Below are 15,682 nucleotides of genomic sequence, written 5' to 3' on the forward strand. Positions count from 1 at the left end.
CCTGCTAGCAAAGTATGAGTGATCCAGTTTCTTTGCATCGTTGCCAGAATAAGGTATTGTCACTATATTTTAGCCATTCAGGTAGGTGCGTAGTAATATTTCACTGTGGTTTTAATTTGCATTCCTTAATAGCTAGATATTGAACTTCTTTTCATGTGTTTGTCTTCTGTATTTCCTCTTTGGTGAAATATCTCTTCATGTCTTCTGCCCATATTCTAACTGGACTTTTTAAAGGCGATTTTTAAAAAAAGCAATTTAAGGTTCATAACAAAATTGAGGGGAAGGTATAGAGATTTCCAGTGTACCCCTAGTCTTCATACAAGCATAGCCTCCCTCATTACCAACATTCCCACTGAAGAGGTACATTTGTTACAATTGATAAACCTACACTGACACATCATAATCACCCAGAGTCCAAAGTTTACCTTATGGTTCACTCTTGGTGGTGTATGTATATTCTATGGGTTTGAACAAATGTACGGTGACATGTATACATTATTATAATATCATGCAGAGTATTTTCGCTGACCTAAAAATCCTCCGTACTCCATCCCTCTCCTCCCCTGCCAACCCCAAGCAATCACTGATTTTTTTACTGTCTATTGTTTTGTCTTTTCCAGAATGGTGATTTAGTTGGAATCAGACAGTCTGTAGAATTTTCAGGTTGGCTTCTTTCACTTAGTAATATGCATTTAAGTGTCTTCCATATCCTTTCACAGCTTGATAACGCATTTCTTTTTAACACTGAATAGCATTCCATTGACTGAATGTGCCAGTGTATTTACTCAGTCACCAACTGAGGGGCTTCCAAGTTCTGGCATTTATGAATAAAACTGTGATTAACATTGACATGCATGTTTTTATGTGGACATAGGTTTTTAATTCATTTGGGTGAATACCAAGGAGCACCATTGCTGGATCGTATTGTAAGAGTATGTTTAGTTTTGTAAGAAACCACCAAACTGTCTTCCAAAGAGGCTGTACCATTTTGCATCTACACCAGCAATACTCCATATCCTCACCAGCATTTGGTGGTGTCAGCGCTCTGGATTTTGGCCCTTCTAATGGGTGTGGAGTGCTATATCAATTTGCTTGTTCTTGGTGACATATGATGTAGAACATGTTTTCATATGCTTATTTTCCATCCATATCTCTTTTTTAGTGAGGTGTGTTTTTCCTGTTGAGATTCGAAAGTTCTTTGTATGTTTTATACAGTAGTCTTTTGTTGGATATATGGTTTACACATATTTTCCCCCAGACTGCACCTTGTTTTCTCATTTTCTTTCCAGGATCTTTCACAGAGCAAATGTTTTTAACTTTGGTGAAGTTGAACTTGCTAACTTTTTCTTTTATGGATCATGCTTTTGGCGTTAAGAACTCTGCCTACTGTCAGATCTCGAATATTTTCGCCTATCTTTTTTTCTAAACATTTTATAATCATGCTTTTTTACATCTGTGACCTATTTTGAGTTAATTTTTTTGTGTAAGGGATGAGACATAGCTCAAGATTTTTTTATTTATTTATTTTTTGCCTATGGATGCTCCATTTGTTGAAAAGGTTATCTTTTCTCCATTGCATTGCTTTTGCACCTTTGTCAACAATCAGTTGGAATATTTATATGGGTCTATGTTTTGTTTTCTATTCCTTTAATCTTTACATTTAGTTTTAAATTTGGCTTTCTCTAATTTAAATTTGGCTTCTTTAACAATGCCTCACAAACTTTTCAATGTATTTTTCTAGTTCCATTGAGACTTCCTATTTATTCATAGATTATTTTTAAATGTGTTCATTCATTTTCAAGTGTTTCAAAATTTTTCCTGTCATCTTTGTTATTAATTTCTAATTTGATTTCACTGTGATCACAAAGCACATTCTATATGATTTCAATTCTTTTAAATTTGCTGAAGGTTGTTTTATGGCCAGGTATATGGTCTATCTTGAGCCATAGTCACTGGAAAATGTGTGTTTTGCTTTTGTTGGGTGGAGTGTTCTGTAAATGTTGATTAGATACTGTTGGTCGATGCGGCCATTGAGGTCTTCTATATCCTTGCTAATTTTATATCCAGTTGTTCTTTCAGTTTTTAAGAGAGGGGTGTTCCTATCTCCAACTATAATCGCAGATTCGTCTATTTTTCCTTTTATTTTTATTAGTTTTTGCTTCACATATTTTGCAGCTCTCATTTCATGCATACTCATTTAGGATTGCTTTGTTTTCTCGATGGAATGACACTATTATCATTAAATAATACCGCTTTCTATTTCTGGTAATTTTCTTTGCTCTGAAGTCTACTTTATTTGATGTTAATATAATCACTAGTGCTTATATTAATGTTTTCATGGTACATCTTTTTCCATTCTTTTACTTTCAACCTGCCTGTATAATTATATTTAAAGTGAATTTCTGCAAAAACTCACAGCCATTCATATATTCACAGCATATAGTTCAGTCATATTTTTTGATCCATTTTGTCAGTTTCTGTCTTTTAACTGGTATATTTCGACCATTTACATTTAATACAATTATTGATGTTATGATTTATGACTGCTATTTTCATATTTGTTCTTTCTCTTTTCATATCTACATGTGATTACTTGAACATTTTTTTCAGAATTCTATTTTGATTTTTCTATAGTGTTTTTGAGTGTATCTCTTTATATAGCTATTTTATATATACAAAACTTATCAGTCTACTGGTGTCGTTTTACCAGTTCGAGCTCAGTATAAAAAACTTACTTCTCTTTACATTCATTATACTTTTTGTTTACGATATATAAAAATGACTATATTATAGATTAAATAATTATCTTAAAAAAATTTTTTTTGGTGACATTGGTTAAAGAAATCCAATAAGTTTCAGCTGTACACGTTAACAGTAAGGCATATATATATTTATGCTGTGTGTTTGTCTCTCATATTAGATTTCTTTCTGTCACCACATATTTGACCCTGTTTACTCCATCTACATCCTCTCCCTACCCTCTGGTAACCACTAGTCTATAGACCATGTCCATGAGTCTGTTTGTTTGTCCTGTTCATTTGTTGCTTTTAGTTTTATAGCCCACATATAAGTGATATCATGTGATTTTCAACTTTTTTGTCTAGCTTATTTCGCTTAGCATGATTATCTCAAGGTCTATCCATGTTGTCACAAATGGCAGTATTTCATCTCTTATTATGGCTAATATTCCATTGTATATATGTACCACAGCTTTTTTATACAATAATTATCTTTAATATAACTATTTATAGTGTGATTACTCTAAATATTTTTACATACATTTAGAACCACATCAGACAGTTATAATTTTTGTTTCAACCATCAGACATAATTTAGAACTTTAGAAGAAATGTCTATTGCATTTACTCATATTTTTGTTTACCATATTCTTTATTCTTGATTATTTTACTTTCCAATTGCTATTGTAATAAATCACCACAGATTTGCTGGAATAAGGTGACACAGATTTATTATTTTATAGTTCTGAAGATCTGAAGTTTGAAATAAATTTCACTAGATTAAAAGGTGAGGTATTAGTCAATCTGCATTTTTTTCTGACAGCCGTTTGAAAGAATCTGTTGACTTTTCCAGCTTTTAGAGGCCACCTGCATTTCTTGGCTTGTTTTGTTTTTTTCTAATCTGGCAATATTTAACTCTGATACTTTGTTGTTTTCCCCAACCCAAGTTATAATCTGTAGTGCTGGCCAATAAATTCTTAAGTAGAAACCTTTGAATCTTATTTTATTTTCACTTTACCTGGAATTCAGTCCTTTCAGTTATGATCAATAATATTTCCATCAGTTTTTCCTGAGTCAGAGTTTATCTCCATGTATTCTAGTTTCTAAGATAAGATTTCTTTTTCTAAGTCCTGCTACCCTGTTTTTATCTAGCCACAACATGGACGTAATATATGTAGATATATCTCCCTGATGATACCTGTTTGTTGGATGGATTCCTGATCACTTCTAGCCTTGGATGCCATGTCTGTGTGCTACATCCTCCTGTGGGGTCTCTAGCTTTTTCCTTGAAACACTGAAGGCTTTAATGTATCTTGAACATAATTAAACTTTCTATGCCCTTTGAACAATTTCTTACTCTCACTGCCCAGGTACTGTTTTACTCTCATAGTTGATTTTCATGTAACATAGAATTTTAAATTTCATTTTGCACAGAAACCCAACCAAAGGGTTGTCAATTCAGCTCCATCAATATTCTATAAACTAAGCTTTCCCTTTTTAAATTTTTAAATTCTTGTGGCACAGTGGCTCTGGTATTCTGTGTGATTCTGTGCCTCTATTCATTTAATTAATTATTAAATGTTTTGGTTTTAGAGTGTAGAGTTTGACATTTGAGTTTAGAGTTTGAGATTATAAGTTTCATTGCTGATAGTCACAGTGTCATCTACTCAAAGGACCTAGAATATGAGGCAATAAAGCTTTAATTCTGGAGGCAGACTTCCTGGATTGACTTGCTTTCATCACTTACTAAGCGTCAACTTGGGCAAGTGATTTAACCTAAGTTGAGCACATTTATTGTCATTAAGTGGGAATAACAGTAATAATGATATTTGTATATTAGATTTTTAATGATGATTAAATGAAATATTATATACAAAGGAAAATACTAGCACAGTTCCTGGCATATAGTAACTTTCCAATAGATGCTATGATTTTTTTTTAGTTATATATTTGTAGCACAAATCGAAACTTAAAACTCTAAACTTAACAGTATCAATTAATTTTACCTGCCATTAAAGTTTGATTAGTTTTATATTTAGCAAATAACCAAAAAGGTCTGCTTATTTAAAACTGTCTACTATGTACCTGAAGAATAGTCCTCTGTAAACAATAAGGCTACTTGGTTACAAGGTGGACATCAGCTTGACTTCTAAAACTAAGCATAGATGTGGTTCTCAGAGTGCATCACGGGGGAAGGTAGTAGAAATGCAACTTCTTGGGCCCTACCCCTGACCTACTAAATCAGAAGCCCTGGGCATGAGGTCCAGTAACCTGTACTTTAACAAGCCCTGCCAGGGATTCTGATGCACACTCAAGTTTGAGAACCACTGTTTGGTTAAGGTTTGACCTGCTTAATGCAATTCCTGTCTCATAGCTCTGGCTACAGTGTTCACCATTCTTACTGCTGTCATGCTCATCATATGCCTTTAGCTGGTTAGGATCCCAGAAAGCCCAAAGTAGAATTAAACATATTAGATTTAGAGGGAAAAACATTTTTGATCTAAAGGTAAGGAAAAGCTGTAATGGTTAAACCAAGCTGTCAAAGCTCCTATAAATAATCACTGGAATTGCCTTGATTATTTCATTTTGATTGTTTGCTTTTTCTGTTTAGTAACAACAGCCAGGTCCTCAGGATCTTCATTTTCCTTCCTTGGAAATAATCCCTGAGAAACTAGGATTTGTTGGTGTCTATGAGAACCTCATGGATTTTTGTTTTAAGGAGCCTCTTAATTTAATCTTAGTATAATCCTACCCCCCCCCTCTTTTTTTTGGTTAGCGTTTCAATGCTTATTTTATCTTTTTAAATTTTTTTATTTTTTAGGTGAGGCAACCCTTGGTTGACCTCACAAATTGCAAGGACCTTGTCAGCTTACATTCCCTTATTTTTTTATTTTTTATGTCTACAGCACCTGGTCTTCCTAGGTGGTTTCCCATCCAAGTACTAACCAGTCCCGACCCTGCTTAGCTTCCGAGATCAGACAGGATTGGGCTTGTTCAGGGTAGCATGGCTGTAGACAAGGCTTATTTTAATACATGAATAAACTTAGAGTGACTGCTTAAAACCATTTTTGGCTGTTTAAAAGAATTTGGGCACAGCCTCGGCAGTTGAAAATATAATTTCATTTATTCTGAACAGATAATTTTTGGATAAACAGTAATTCAGTAGCTTAAAACTATTATTGTTATGTTTTTACATTTTTCTAAGCATGCAAAGTGAAGCATAAACATATAGAAATGAGAAAGGAAATGTTGGATCTTATGTAAATTAAGTATATGAATACTCCAAAAATAGCATGTTCTTTTCACTTATTTGTATAAGAATTCTAGTGATTGGAAAATCCAAGGAGAGAATTAGATTTAGGGTAGACAGATCTGTATCACTTCTGCCACCTCCTTACAGTGGAGTTTGGGTAAGTTTTTTAATATGCTAAACCTATGATTCCTCATATTTAAAATGAAGACAGGAAGACCAATTTCAAAGGTTGTTGAAGATTAAATGAGATAATACAGGTAATTATCTGGCATAGAGTGAGAGCTCAAGAAATATTGTCAGTATGTCTGAAGCATTTTGAACATTATTTAGTTTTGATTTGCATTTAGTAATCTAATTGATAAGGCAGTTTATATACATTTTTATTTCTGGTTCTTTGGATCTTTCGATTTTTCCATGAGGTGTATGGAATAGATCTATTTATTTTTATTTATTTATTTTTAACAGAGAGAAGCATTTTAATTGCCAACTTTGACTCTTCTTTAGAATGAAATATAGACTCTAGATTTGAAATTTAGGAGTGATTGGTTTTGGAGGCCATCTAGTTTAAGTTCCCCCTGTAACAGATAAAGAATCTGTGGCCCCAATAGTGGAAATGACATACTCAGCGTCTCATAGGTGGTTGTTGACATGGTGTCACCTGTTCTCTATACGCTGGTAACCTGTCAGATGGCAGGGAGAAATATATATTCTCGAATATCCAAAGCTCTTCAGCTTGGCCTATGAGGCCCTACTTAATTTGGCCTCTACTTCCAGCTTTGTCTTTACCACTTCCCACCTCACACTTCATGATTCTACAATATGTGTATTACTGAGCGTTTTCAGTATTTCAGCTCTGTTGATGTTATTTTCTTTGCCTGAAAGACTTCCCACTCTTCCCCATTTTTAACTCATTAATTCTAATTGTGAGTCACAAAATAGGAGTCCTTAATACCTCCAGAATCTTCTCCCTACCTCCCACACACATCCCAAGACCTCCCAGGCTATGCTTCGAAAGAGCTGGGAACATATTTATTTCTTTATTTTTAGTATCTAGCATAGAGTCTGGCACATTTTATATGTTCAGCCAATGCTTGTTGAATTGAGCTGTTGTTTGGCTTCTGTGAATTATATTTTGGATTATTTTACTTATATGTCATTGCAATCTTTATTTTCTAATACTTTAGACCCTAATGCCCATGACACAAGGTTTATTTCTGCAAGTAGCTACAAGAATGGTCCTGAGACCTGAGTTCTCCAAATTTGCCACTTAAAAGTTATGTGAATACAGAAAACTTATAGTCTCAGTGCCTTGGTTTCTTTCTTTCTTAATTTTTTTTTGTTGTTGTGGTAAAAAATTTGACCACTTTAGATGCCTCATGTAAGTTGAATCAGAGAGTATTTATCTTTTTGTGACTGGCTCATTTTACTGAGCATAATGTCCTCAAGGTTCATTCATGTTGTAACATGTGACAGGATTTCCTTCCTCTTAAAGTCTGCATAGTATCCCATTGTTTGAATATGACATATTTTTTTATCCATTCTTCTGTGGATGAACAGTTTCTGTTGCTTCCATCTCCTAGCTGCTAGAACCATGAATATGCAAATACTTCTTCAAGATTCTGCTTTTAATTCTTTGAATATATGCCCAGCAGTAGAAACTTTAATCATTTTCTTTGAATGATTTAATTTTGTAGTCCTGAAGAAGTAGGTGTTACAAATCAAAATAGCCCTGACCACTAATTTACTTATCAATTTGATGATTTACCTGTTAGCAATTAGAGTGATGTCAACTATTAGTTGGATTTCAGGCAGCAGGGAAAGCTAGGATTGGCTGCTATCATTTTCAACCTCCATAGGCTCTGTAAATAGACAGGAGAGATACTAGGGGAAAAATTGGGAGATTTGAGGTCATATGAATCATTTTAAGACCAGATGGGCTAAGACATTTGTTCCCAAATTGTAGTCTGCAGACCCCTTGGGATCTCTGAGACCCTTTTAAAAGGTTTGTGAGGTTAAGACTACTTTCATAATAATACTAAGATGTTATTTGCCATATACATTGTGCTGATATTTGTACTGGTGGTGCAAAAGGAATAACAGAACTGCTGATACCTTAGCGTAGATCAAGGCAGCACCTTCAAACTATATTCTCTACCATTACACATGTGCTTTAAAAAGAAAAGAGACTGTCCTCAATGAAGCGATAAAAAAGTACAAAGTTTTGATCCCTGAGTATGTCTTTTTAATATTTTGTGTTAAAAAGGGAATGTACACGTAAAGCACTTCTGTTGCACACTGAAGATGACTATATTCCTACTAAATGAGAAAAAGTGTTTGTGTGGTTGAGTTGAAAGCTAATTCAGACACCTAGTTATGGAGCACTGTTTTTACTTGAAATAACTACAAAGACTTTTTTTGATGAGCTCAGTGATATATTGATGATTTTTTTTTTGATATATGATGAAAGGTGTCAACATTTGGAAGATCTGTATAACTCATGAACTAATATTTTCAAAATGACCAAAACATGTTATTACAAAATCATGCATGGATAAAAGATCCATTCATAGCACAAGATAGATCAGTAATTTTAATGAAATGGAGTATAAAATAAATATTCATTGATACAAATTTTACATTGCAACTAAACTTTAAGAAACTACCATTTGTTGAGTTTGGATATAGTATAAAAAGTAATAGCCACAGTTATCTGAAAAGGCTATTAAAATACTCCTTCCTTTTCTAACTAAATATCTGTATAAGGTTGTCTTTGTATCTTTCAGCCAAAATAACATAATGCAATAGAATGGATGGGAATCCAGTAGTCTTTTAAGACTATTATTAAAAGACATTTACAAAAATATAAAAATGCTATTCTCATTCCTTTTATGTTTCAGAAATGAAGCTTTTTTTTTAATGAAAATATGTTGTCATGGGTTATTCCTGCTACTTTTAAGTAAATTATTAAGTATATTTAAGATTTCTCATATGGTAAATATCAATATATGCATAACCCACAAAGCCAATGCTCTTTTTTATTGTTAATATTTGTTAAGTATGTGAAGTAGTCCTGAGAGCTGTCTAGGAAACACAATATATATCTGTTTCTTATATCTTTCACAGACATTTCCCTTTAATCTCAAAAATTTTGAGAGCCATGTCTAGCCTAGGGCAAAGATTATGTGAACATATAATCTTGGACATTTAGAATGATAAATTCTAAACTTTTTTCTTTAGTGAGTCAGTAAACCCGTAAAACATATTATGGGCCACTGTAGAGCCTTTATCAATTGCATATATCCTAGAGCCCATTTGAAAATAAGAGCCTGCTCTCTGGCAGAGGACATGGTGAAAGGGGACAGACTTATTTGGATTTTCCAAGTGATTTGATGTATCAGCAGGGATTTTGTATATTTCTATAAAAATACAGTGTCTGTTTTCAGGTTTGTTTATTTGTGAGGTGGTGGTGGTGGGGCTTCTTTGCAGCCTACTAAAGTGGTTCTTAATTTTTATCAACTAGGTAACAGTACATCTCAAATACATATTCAAGAAAGTTCACCCACTTCGTCTTTCTTCTTGGCTTTCAGATCTCAGAGCATCTAGGCTGAGATTTGACCTTTTATTCTTTTCCCCTAGGAGTACTGATTTTGTGTTTAACCACCTTCTAAGCAAGGCGTATTTTTATTTATGGCTTGAAGATTTTTAAAAATGCATCAAAGGAATTCCTAGACTATTTCATGAGCATTAGATAGGTGGAACATGCTTTTGTTTCTTAACTAGATAATGTGATAAAATTGAATGTGATCTAGTCCTATCCTAAATTGGAAGTATTGATAAAATTATAACTAGTACATAAAGAATTTCACAATTCTACTCACAAACCCACAGTTCCTTACAGGGTCTATATCTGCATCATCATTTAAGATCTGTGTTAAGTTTAAGTTCTTCTTATGGCCATTTTGGACAGATTTCTGATGTATCAAGCTATATATTTCTGTAGCTAACATTCATAATCCCATAGAAAAAACTTGGAGAAATGAATGGGAAATAGAATTACTATATAAATAAAATAGTAATGTAAACAAATACAGGATATGTCTGTTGTCCACAGTGTTTTTTTCTTTCTGAGATTTAAAACAGAAGCTTCAAAGTAATACGAAAATACTAAAATTCAGAGTTAACCATTTAGGTTTTATTCTTTGAGAAAATTGAAACTACTCATACTCATCTAGTCATGTGTTTACAAGTGCAAACTATTAAAATTATTATCTACTTGCAGGTTTAAAACGTAGATTTTAAAAATTCCTACATTGAAAGCCTACATTTTTTGGGGTGTAATTCCTACATCTAACACCGACATTTCTTGTACCTATAAGATGTCTCACAGGAACCTAGATAAATATTTTCCGCCTCTTAAATCTTTCGGTTATTTTAAATGTACAATCAAATGTTGCAGAAAATCTTCATGAAATGTACATCCCTTTGGCTCCATCTTTACCCACTCCTCCAGGTAAACCCAATATTCCAGGAACTCTTTGAAATCTCATAAACACCCCATTCTTTTTTAATAAAGAAAACCCACTTTATATCTATTACTCTCTCTGCCCAAAATGCCCCTCATTTTTGAATTCCTAGCCAACATCTAATCATTTTTCAGAACAATAGTAATTTAAGTAAACCCCTCATACTGATGTGGGCTTAGTATAGGGAAAGTGCTGTTCTAAGCATTTGTACATATTTGGATACATTTAATCCTTACAACTACTCCATGAGATAAGTACTATTATTACCCCCATTTTAAAGAAGAGGAAACTGAGGCACAGAATTTCTTAGGATACATCCTTATTGTGTGTTAAGTGCACATGACTATGTAATACTGTCACCTTTCCTAGAAAGCCTTCTATGATGTCTCTGGGGAAAAAAAGCTTTCATTTCTGTTTCTGGTTCATACCTTGGCTGCCACGATTTGTTTTTTCTTATAGTAGATTTCTTATAGTAGACTGATTTCTCTTTTCCTTATAGTAGGCAGTGAAACTATGAAGAGCAGAAAGTGTGTTTTATTCAGCTTTGTACTGAGGCTAGTGTTCATGACTCCAGAACATGCCTTTTTGGCATGTAGATTATTTGGAGCTGAGAGCAATTAAGACTCAGCAGATTCAAGAAAAACTTTTAACTATCTCTTAACTAACTAAAAGAATTTAGATAGGGGGACAGTCTCAGAGCTATGATTATCAGAGAGAACTTTTTATCTGAATGACCTATCTGTATGGCAGGGCAAACATCTAATTACCAAACATCTGCCATTGTTATTTTCCTGTGAATTACCCTCTTTTTGGAAGCCTCAGGCCCTAATCCCATTCCTTAGCTCAAAATGCCATATAAGTCTAAACTGCCTGACTTGTCCTTGGGTCTTATATCTTTGGGAGCCCTGTACGTACAAAATTAAATTTGATTTTCTCCTGTTAATTTGTCTCAAGTCAATTCTTAGACCAGCCAGAAGAACCTAGAAGAGTAAAAGGAAAATCTTCCTCCCCAGAAGTATCCTCAATAGATTACAACATTAAGTATGTCTTTCCTCCTCTGAAATTTGCCCCAAGAACTTCAAATGTTTTTTACAGACTGACATTTTTTAGCAAAACTTCACTTACCTGATTTGGGTAGATTTGTTAGCAGAACTAAAGACAACTGGACATCCATCACAATTTATAAATATTAGAATGAAAGAACCAGAAATAACCTGATAGAACAGAGTATCTGCCACTCTTTAAAAAAAAAAAAGGGAAATTGAGCCAGTCCAGTGAAGATATTTGCCCAATATCAGATTTTTAGCAGGGTATGGATCAGAATCTGTTCCTCATCACCCCCAGAGTGAATTTTCCAGCAGAAAATGTGAAACTTTGTCTCTAAACTCTACAATTGTTAAGATAGATTAGTATTCTCAGTTTCTGTGCTCAGGGCATATTTGAGCTCTACAGTGAATGCAGTATGTGCATTTTTAGAAAATAGTTCTGAAGCATTAGGTGTTTCTTTACAGGTCAAACCTGCTTTGTTAAAATTCTTTCTGTCAAACAAGTTCCAAATTTACAAATGAATTCCTTTTTGATGACACAGAAATGCTTCCATTCTAGCTCATTAAAGATGAATATTTCTCCCTTTAAATTTTAAATGTAACTGGAAGATGAGCTGCCAAAATTCTGAAATGCTGTTACAGAAGCAGATTTCTTTAAATTCAGAGTAAAATAGAAGAAAATGCTACTTTTTTTTTAAAGGGCTTTTATTCAAGTTATCATTTATAATTTTATTAAATTCTTTACTAATGGGGATACTTTTGGCAGCTAAAATATTTCTCTAAGAATGTGTAAAGAGGAGAAGGAACACTGGGTGGTAAGAGAAAAGCCTGCAAAAGCTTTCTGTCAATGCTAAAAGGAAAAGTATTGAAATGAATTGCAAATTTAGTAAGAGCATAGGTTAGAGCATATTATTTGAAAAGCTATAGTTACTTTGCTGTCTCTGAAGGGCAGGGTCAATGTAGTGGCTGCAGTGGTTCAAGGTAAATTGGTTAGATTTGGCAAAGGCATGATTTAAAAGAATTAAAATTTTAAAGTGCTGTTAAAATATGGGTAAGAGTTTGTTGATGGTACAACTCCTCCTCTCTATCATTTTAAATGATCCAAAAGACTAGCATTAACCTTGAAAGTCTGAAAAGTTTTGATGCAATGGGAGGACCGCTTCTCTAAGCCTAAGATATCTATACAGTATGTAGGTCCCTTACAAAAAACCTGTAAATATTAAATCAAAGAGGAGAATAAAGTCAATTGCAATGTAAATTCCCAATTTTAATGCACAAATGCCTCAGCTGTCCTCAACTAAATGTTTTTAGCTCCTAGGTATAAGAAGTAGTTTAAAAACTTAGCTTGTGTTCATTAAAATAACACCTTTGTTTGAAGACAAAACCCTTCCAGGTGGAAATCTTTTTTGGGGGACTAGCAGTAGATAAGATCTCTGATTCACTTGAATTATTTAATCCTATAGAATTTTAAAAGTTTCTGCCTCCCCCCTTCTCTTTTTCTTTCTCTCTTGTCCTCTGTCATTTACATTTCCTAAGGTGAACTGGAGTCCATTTGGGGACAAAACTGGTTTATAGTTCAGTGAAAAGTCTGCTATGGAAATTCTTACCCCAAACTATTTGGATAAGTCAGTAGTGTATTTTCAGTGCTATCTCATTGCGTAAAGACAAGAGATGATATTTTCAAAAATGTTTTTGAAAGATACTGTTTAAAGGAAGGATTGGGATTTTCTTGGTGTGCTATATTCTGTAAAACAGCATAACCTTATTGCTGTTTCAGATAGATACTGCTATAACAGGCAGAAATAACGGACATATTCTTATGGAAACACATAGACAATAAGCATAAGTGAATGAATCTTGCCAATTGTATAAATAATTCAATGAAAACCCATCTGTATTTATTGAGTGCTTTCTATTGAAGTATTAAATTAGGCATTTTCACCCTAAATGGTCTGCACTGAACCAGAGAAATATGGGAACATAAATGAGGAATAGCAATATGGTGTTAAAAACAAAATTTTGTCAAGTAAATTTGAAGATCTAATGAAGCAATTCATGAATCGGGCAGCTTCCTGCCTAGCAACTACAAGGCATTTCTGAGGGACTGTGCAAGGTTTTTATAGGTGGAAGAAGGGTAGGGAAGAAGATAGTAGCAAAAGAAAGGATGATTTTAGTTCAGGGCATGTCTGTTTGAGGGAAAGGGACACCAAAGCTTTTATCATGCAGACTGCTTCGTCCAAAAGCAGGGTGGGAATGGAGAGGGCCCACGTGAGGGATGACCTCATTGATAATGACCAGAAAATTCCAGGCTGGTTGACTAAGATGACGCTTCTGGGAGAGGTTGAAGCTGCAGTTAGCTTAGACATTAAATCTAGGTTGATACCATGAGCTTTAACATGAGGGACGTCATTTTGAGCCTGTAGTTTTCTCTTTAACATGAAAACTAAGATTGGGGGGGCGGGAAAAAAAAAAAGGAACCAAAATAGGAATAGATACATGGAACCAAAAAAAGAAAAAAACCAAAGAGGAAAAGGAGGAGACTGGGATTTAGTGATTTAGTACTTCCTTTTTCCTTATCCATGTGACTTCAGACCCCTCTGTGAAGTGTAAATATACTTGATCTAGTCACACCTTGGGATTATAATGAGGATGATAAATCTAGAGATATTCTGAAAAATAAATGATAGAATATAAATATCTTGATTATTATTTGTTAGTTATACTTTTTCCTTTACCTTAAAGAAATAAAAGTCAGATTCCATTTCAATAACTCCTTGTATAACTAAAGATTTTCAATGCCCAGATGATGGTCACTACAACATAATTCCAGAGAAACTTTATTCTGACAGGATTCGAGCTGTACAAGCAAAAATAAACAGCACTCAAGAGCAGGCAAGTTTCACTAAATTCAGTTCTGAAGTAGAGATAGACATGTCTCCTAAGGTTTATCTGTATTATGCTGATCTACTTCAGGACACAATAAATGTGCTCAAGATTTCAGCAGCTTCAGCCTCTCATGCGTTATGTTATTGTTTCTAGTTGCCCTTGTTGTTTAATCAAAGCCATAGATTAAAATCATTTCTGTAATATTAGATGAGGCAGTAAAAGTCAGGATCATTATTCTTCAGGGATTCTAAGAAAAGGTAACCCAATGTACTTTTTTATAGTCTAAAGTTAGACCAGTTTGTCTACGGCCATGCTACCCTTAACAAGCCTGATCCTGTCTGATCTCAGAAGCTAAGCAGGGTCGAGCCTGGTTAGTACTTGGATGGAAGACCACCTAGGAAGACCAGGTGCTATAGGAGTGAAAAACTAACTAACTAACTAAATAAATAAGGGATGGTAAACTGACAAGGTCCTTGCATCTGTGAGGTAGACCAAAGTTTGCCTCGCCTAAAAAAAAATAAAATAAAAAATAAAGTTAGACCGTTACTTGCTGATCTGACATGAAATAGAATGTTTTTTTTTTTTTGCCTTTGAATCTCTTTAGAGTTTTAAACATTTGAATCACGTGCAATTACCCAGAAAATATTTTTAAAAAATATATAAGAACTTGAAGAGAGAGAAATGGAAAAATACAAAACATGCTCACGAGAGTTCTGTGTATATATCCTCTTATCAACAAACCCATCCTTTCTGATAGGACAAAAAGTCAAAGGATCTAGGCAAGCAGGTTATTTCCAAGAACCGAAGATGGGAAAGTTATGAGGAAGGGGAAGAAATGCATCACACTCCTAGATGAAAGATGTTAGTCTTTGCAAAAAAATAATTTCTTAATCATTTGATAGATTTTTCTTAAGAGAAATATACACTAAGGATAAAGGCTCAGGATGAATTACATGAACCCTAAGTCCAGAGATTTGGAAAGATCAGAAAGGAGTGCTAGAAAGGAAAAACTTATAAATAATTCAAGTAGATTTTACTGCATATCTGTCCATATATGCTACCTCTATATTAACTAATGCTATTAATGCTTTCATGAACTAGTCGTACAGCCAAAACACATTAGTACCATAGAATGAATTTGGAAAGGGTATACATAACATGATAGACTGAGAGAATCGGTGCTGCTATAGGAAGATCGCAAATTCAGTCTACCGTTTCTATGTGATTTCTTCTTTA

General features: G+C 33.9%; 2 pseudogenes; one reads left to right on the plus strand and one right to left on the minus strand.

The window, feature by feature from the left end:
• Positions 1 to 5,635: 5,635 nt before the first annotated feature.
• On the minus strand, positions 5,636 to 5,754 carry LOC112477958 (annotated as a pseudogene).
• Positions 5,755 to 14,746: 8,992 nt separating this feature from the next.
• LOC112478023 lies at positions 14,747 to 14,865 on the plus strand (annotated as a pseudogene).
• Positions 14,866 to 15,682: the final 817 nt, after the last annotated feature.

The sequence above is a fragment of the Pteropus alecto genome, unplaced genomic scaffold (assembly GCF_000325575.1).
Source record: "Pteropus alecto unplaced genomic scaffold, ASM32557v1 scaffold131, whole genome shotgun sequence".
Classification (NCBI taxonomy): Eukaryota; Metazoa; Chordata; class Mammalia; order Chiroptera; family Pteropodidae; genus Pteropus; species Pteropus alecto.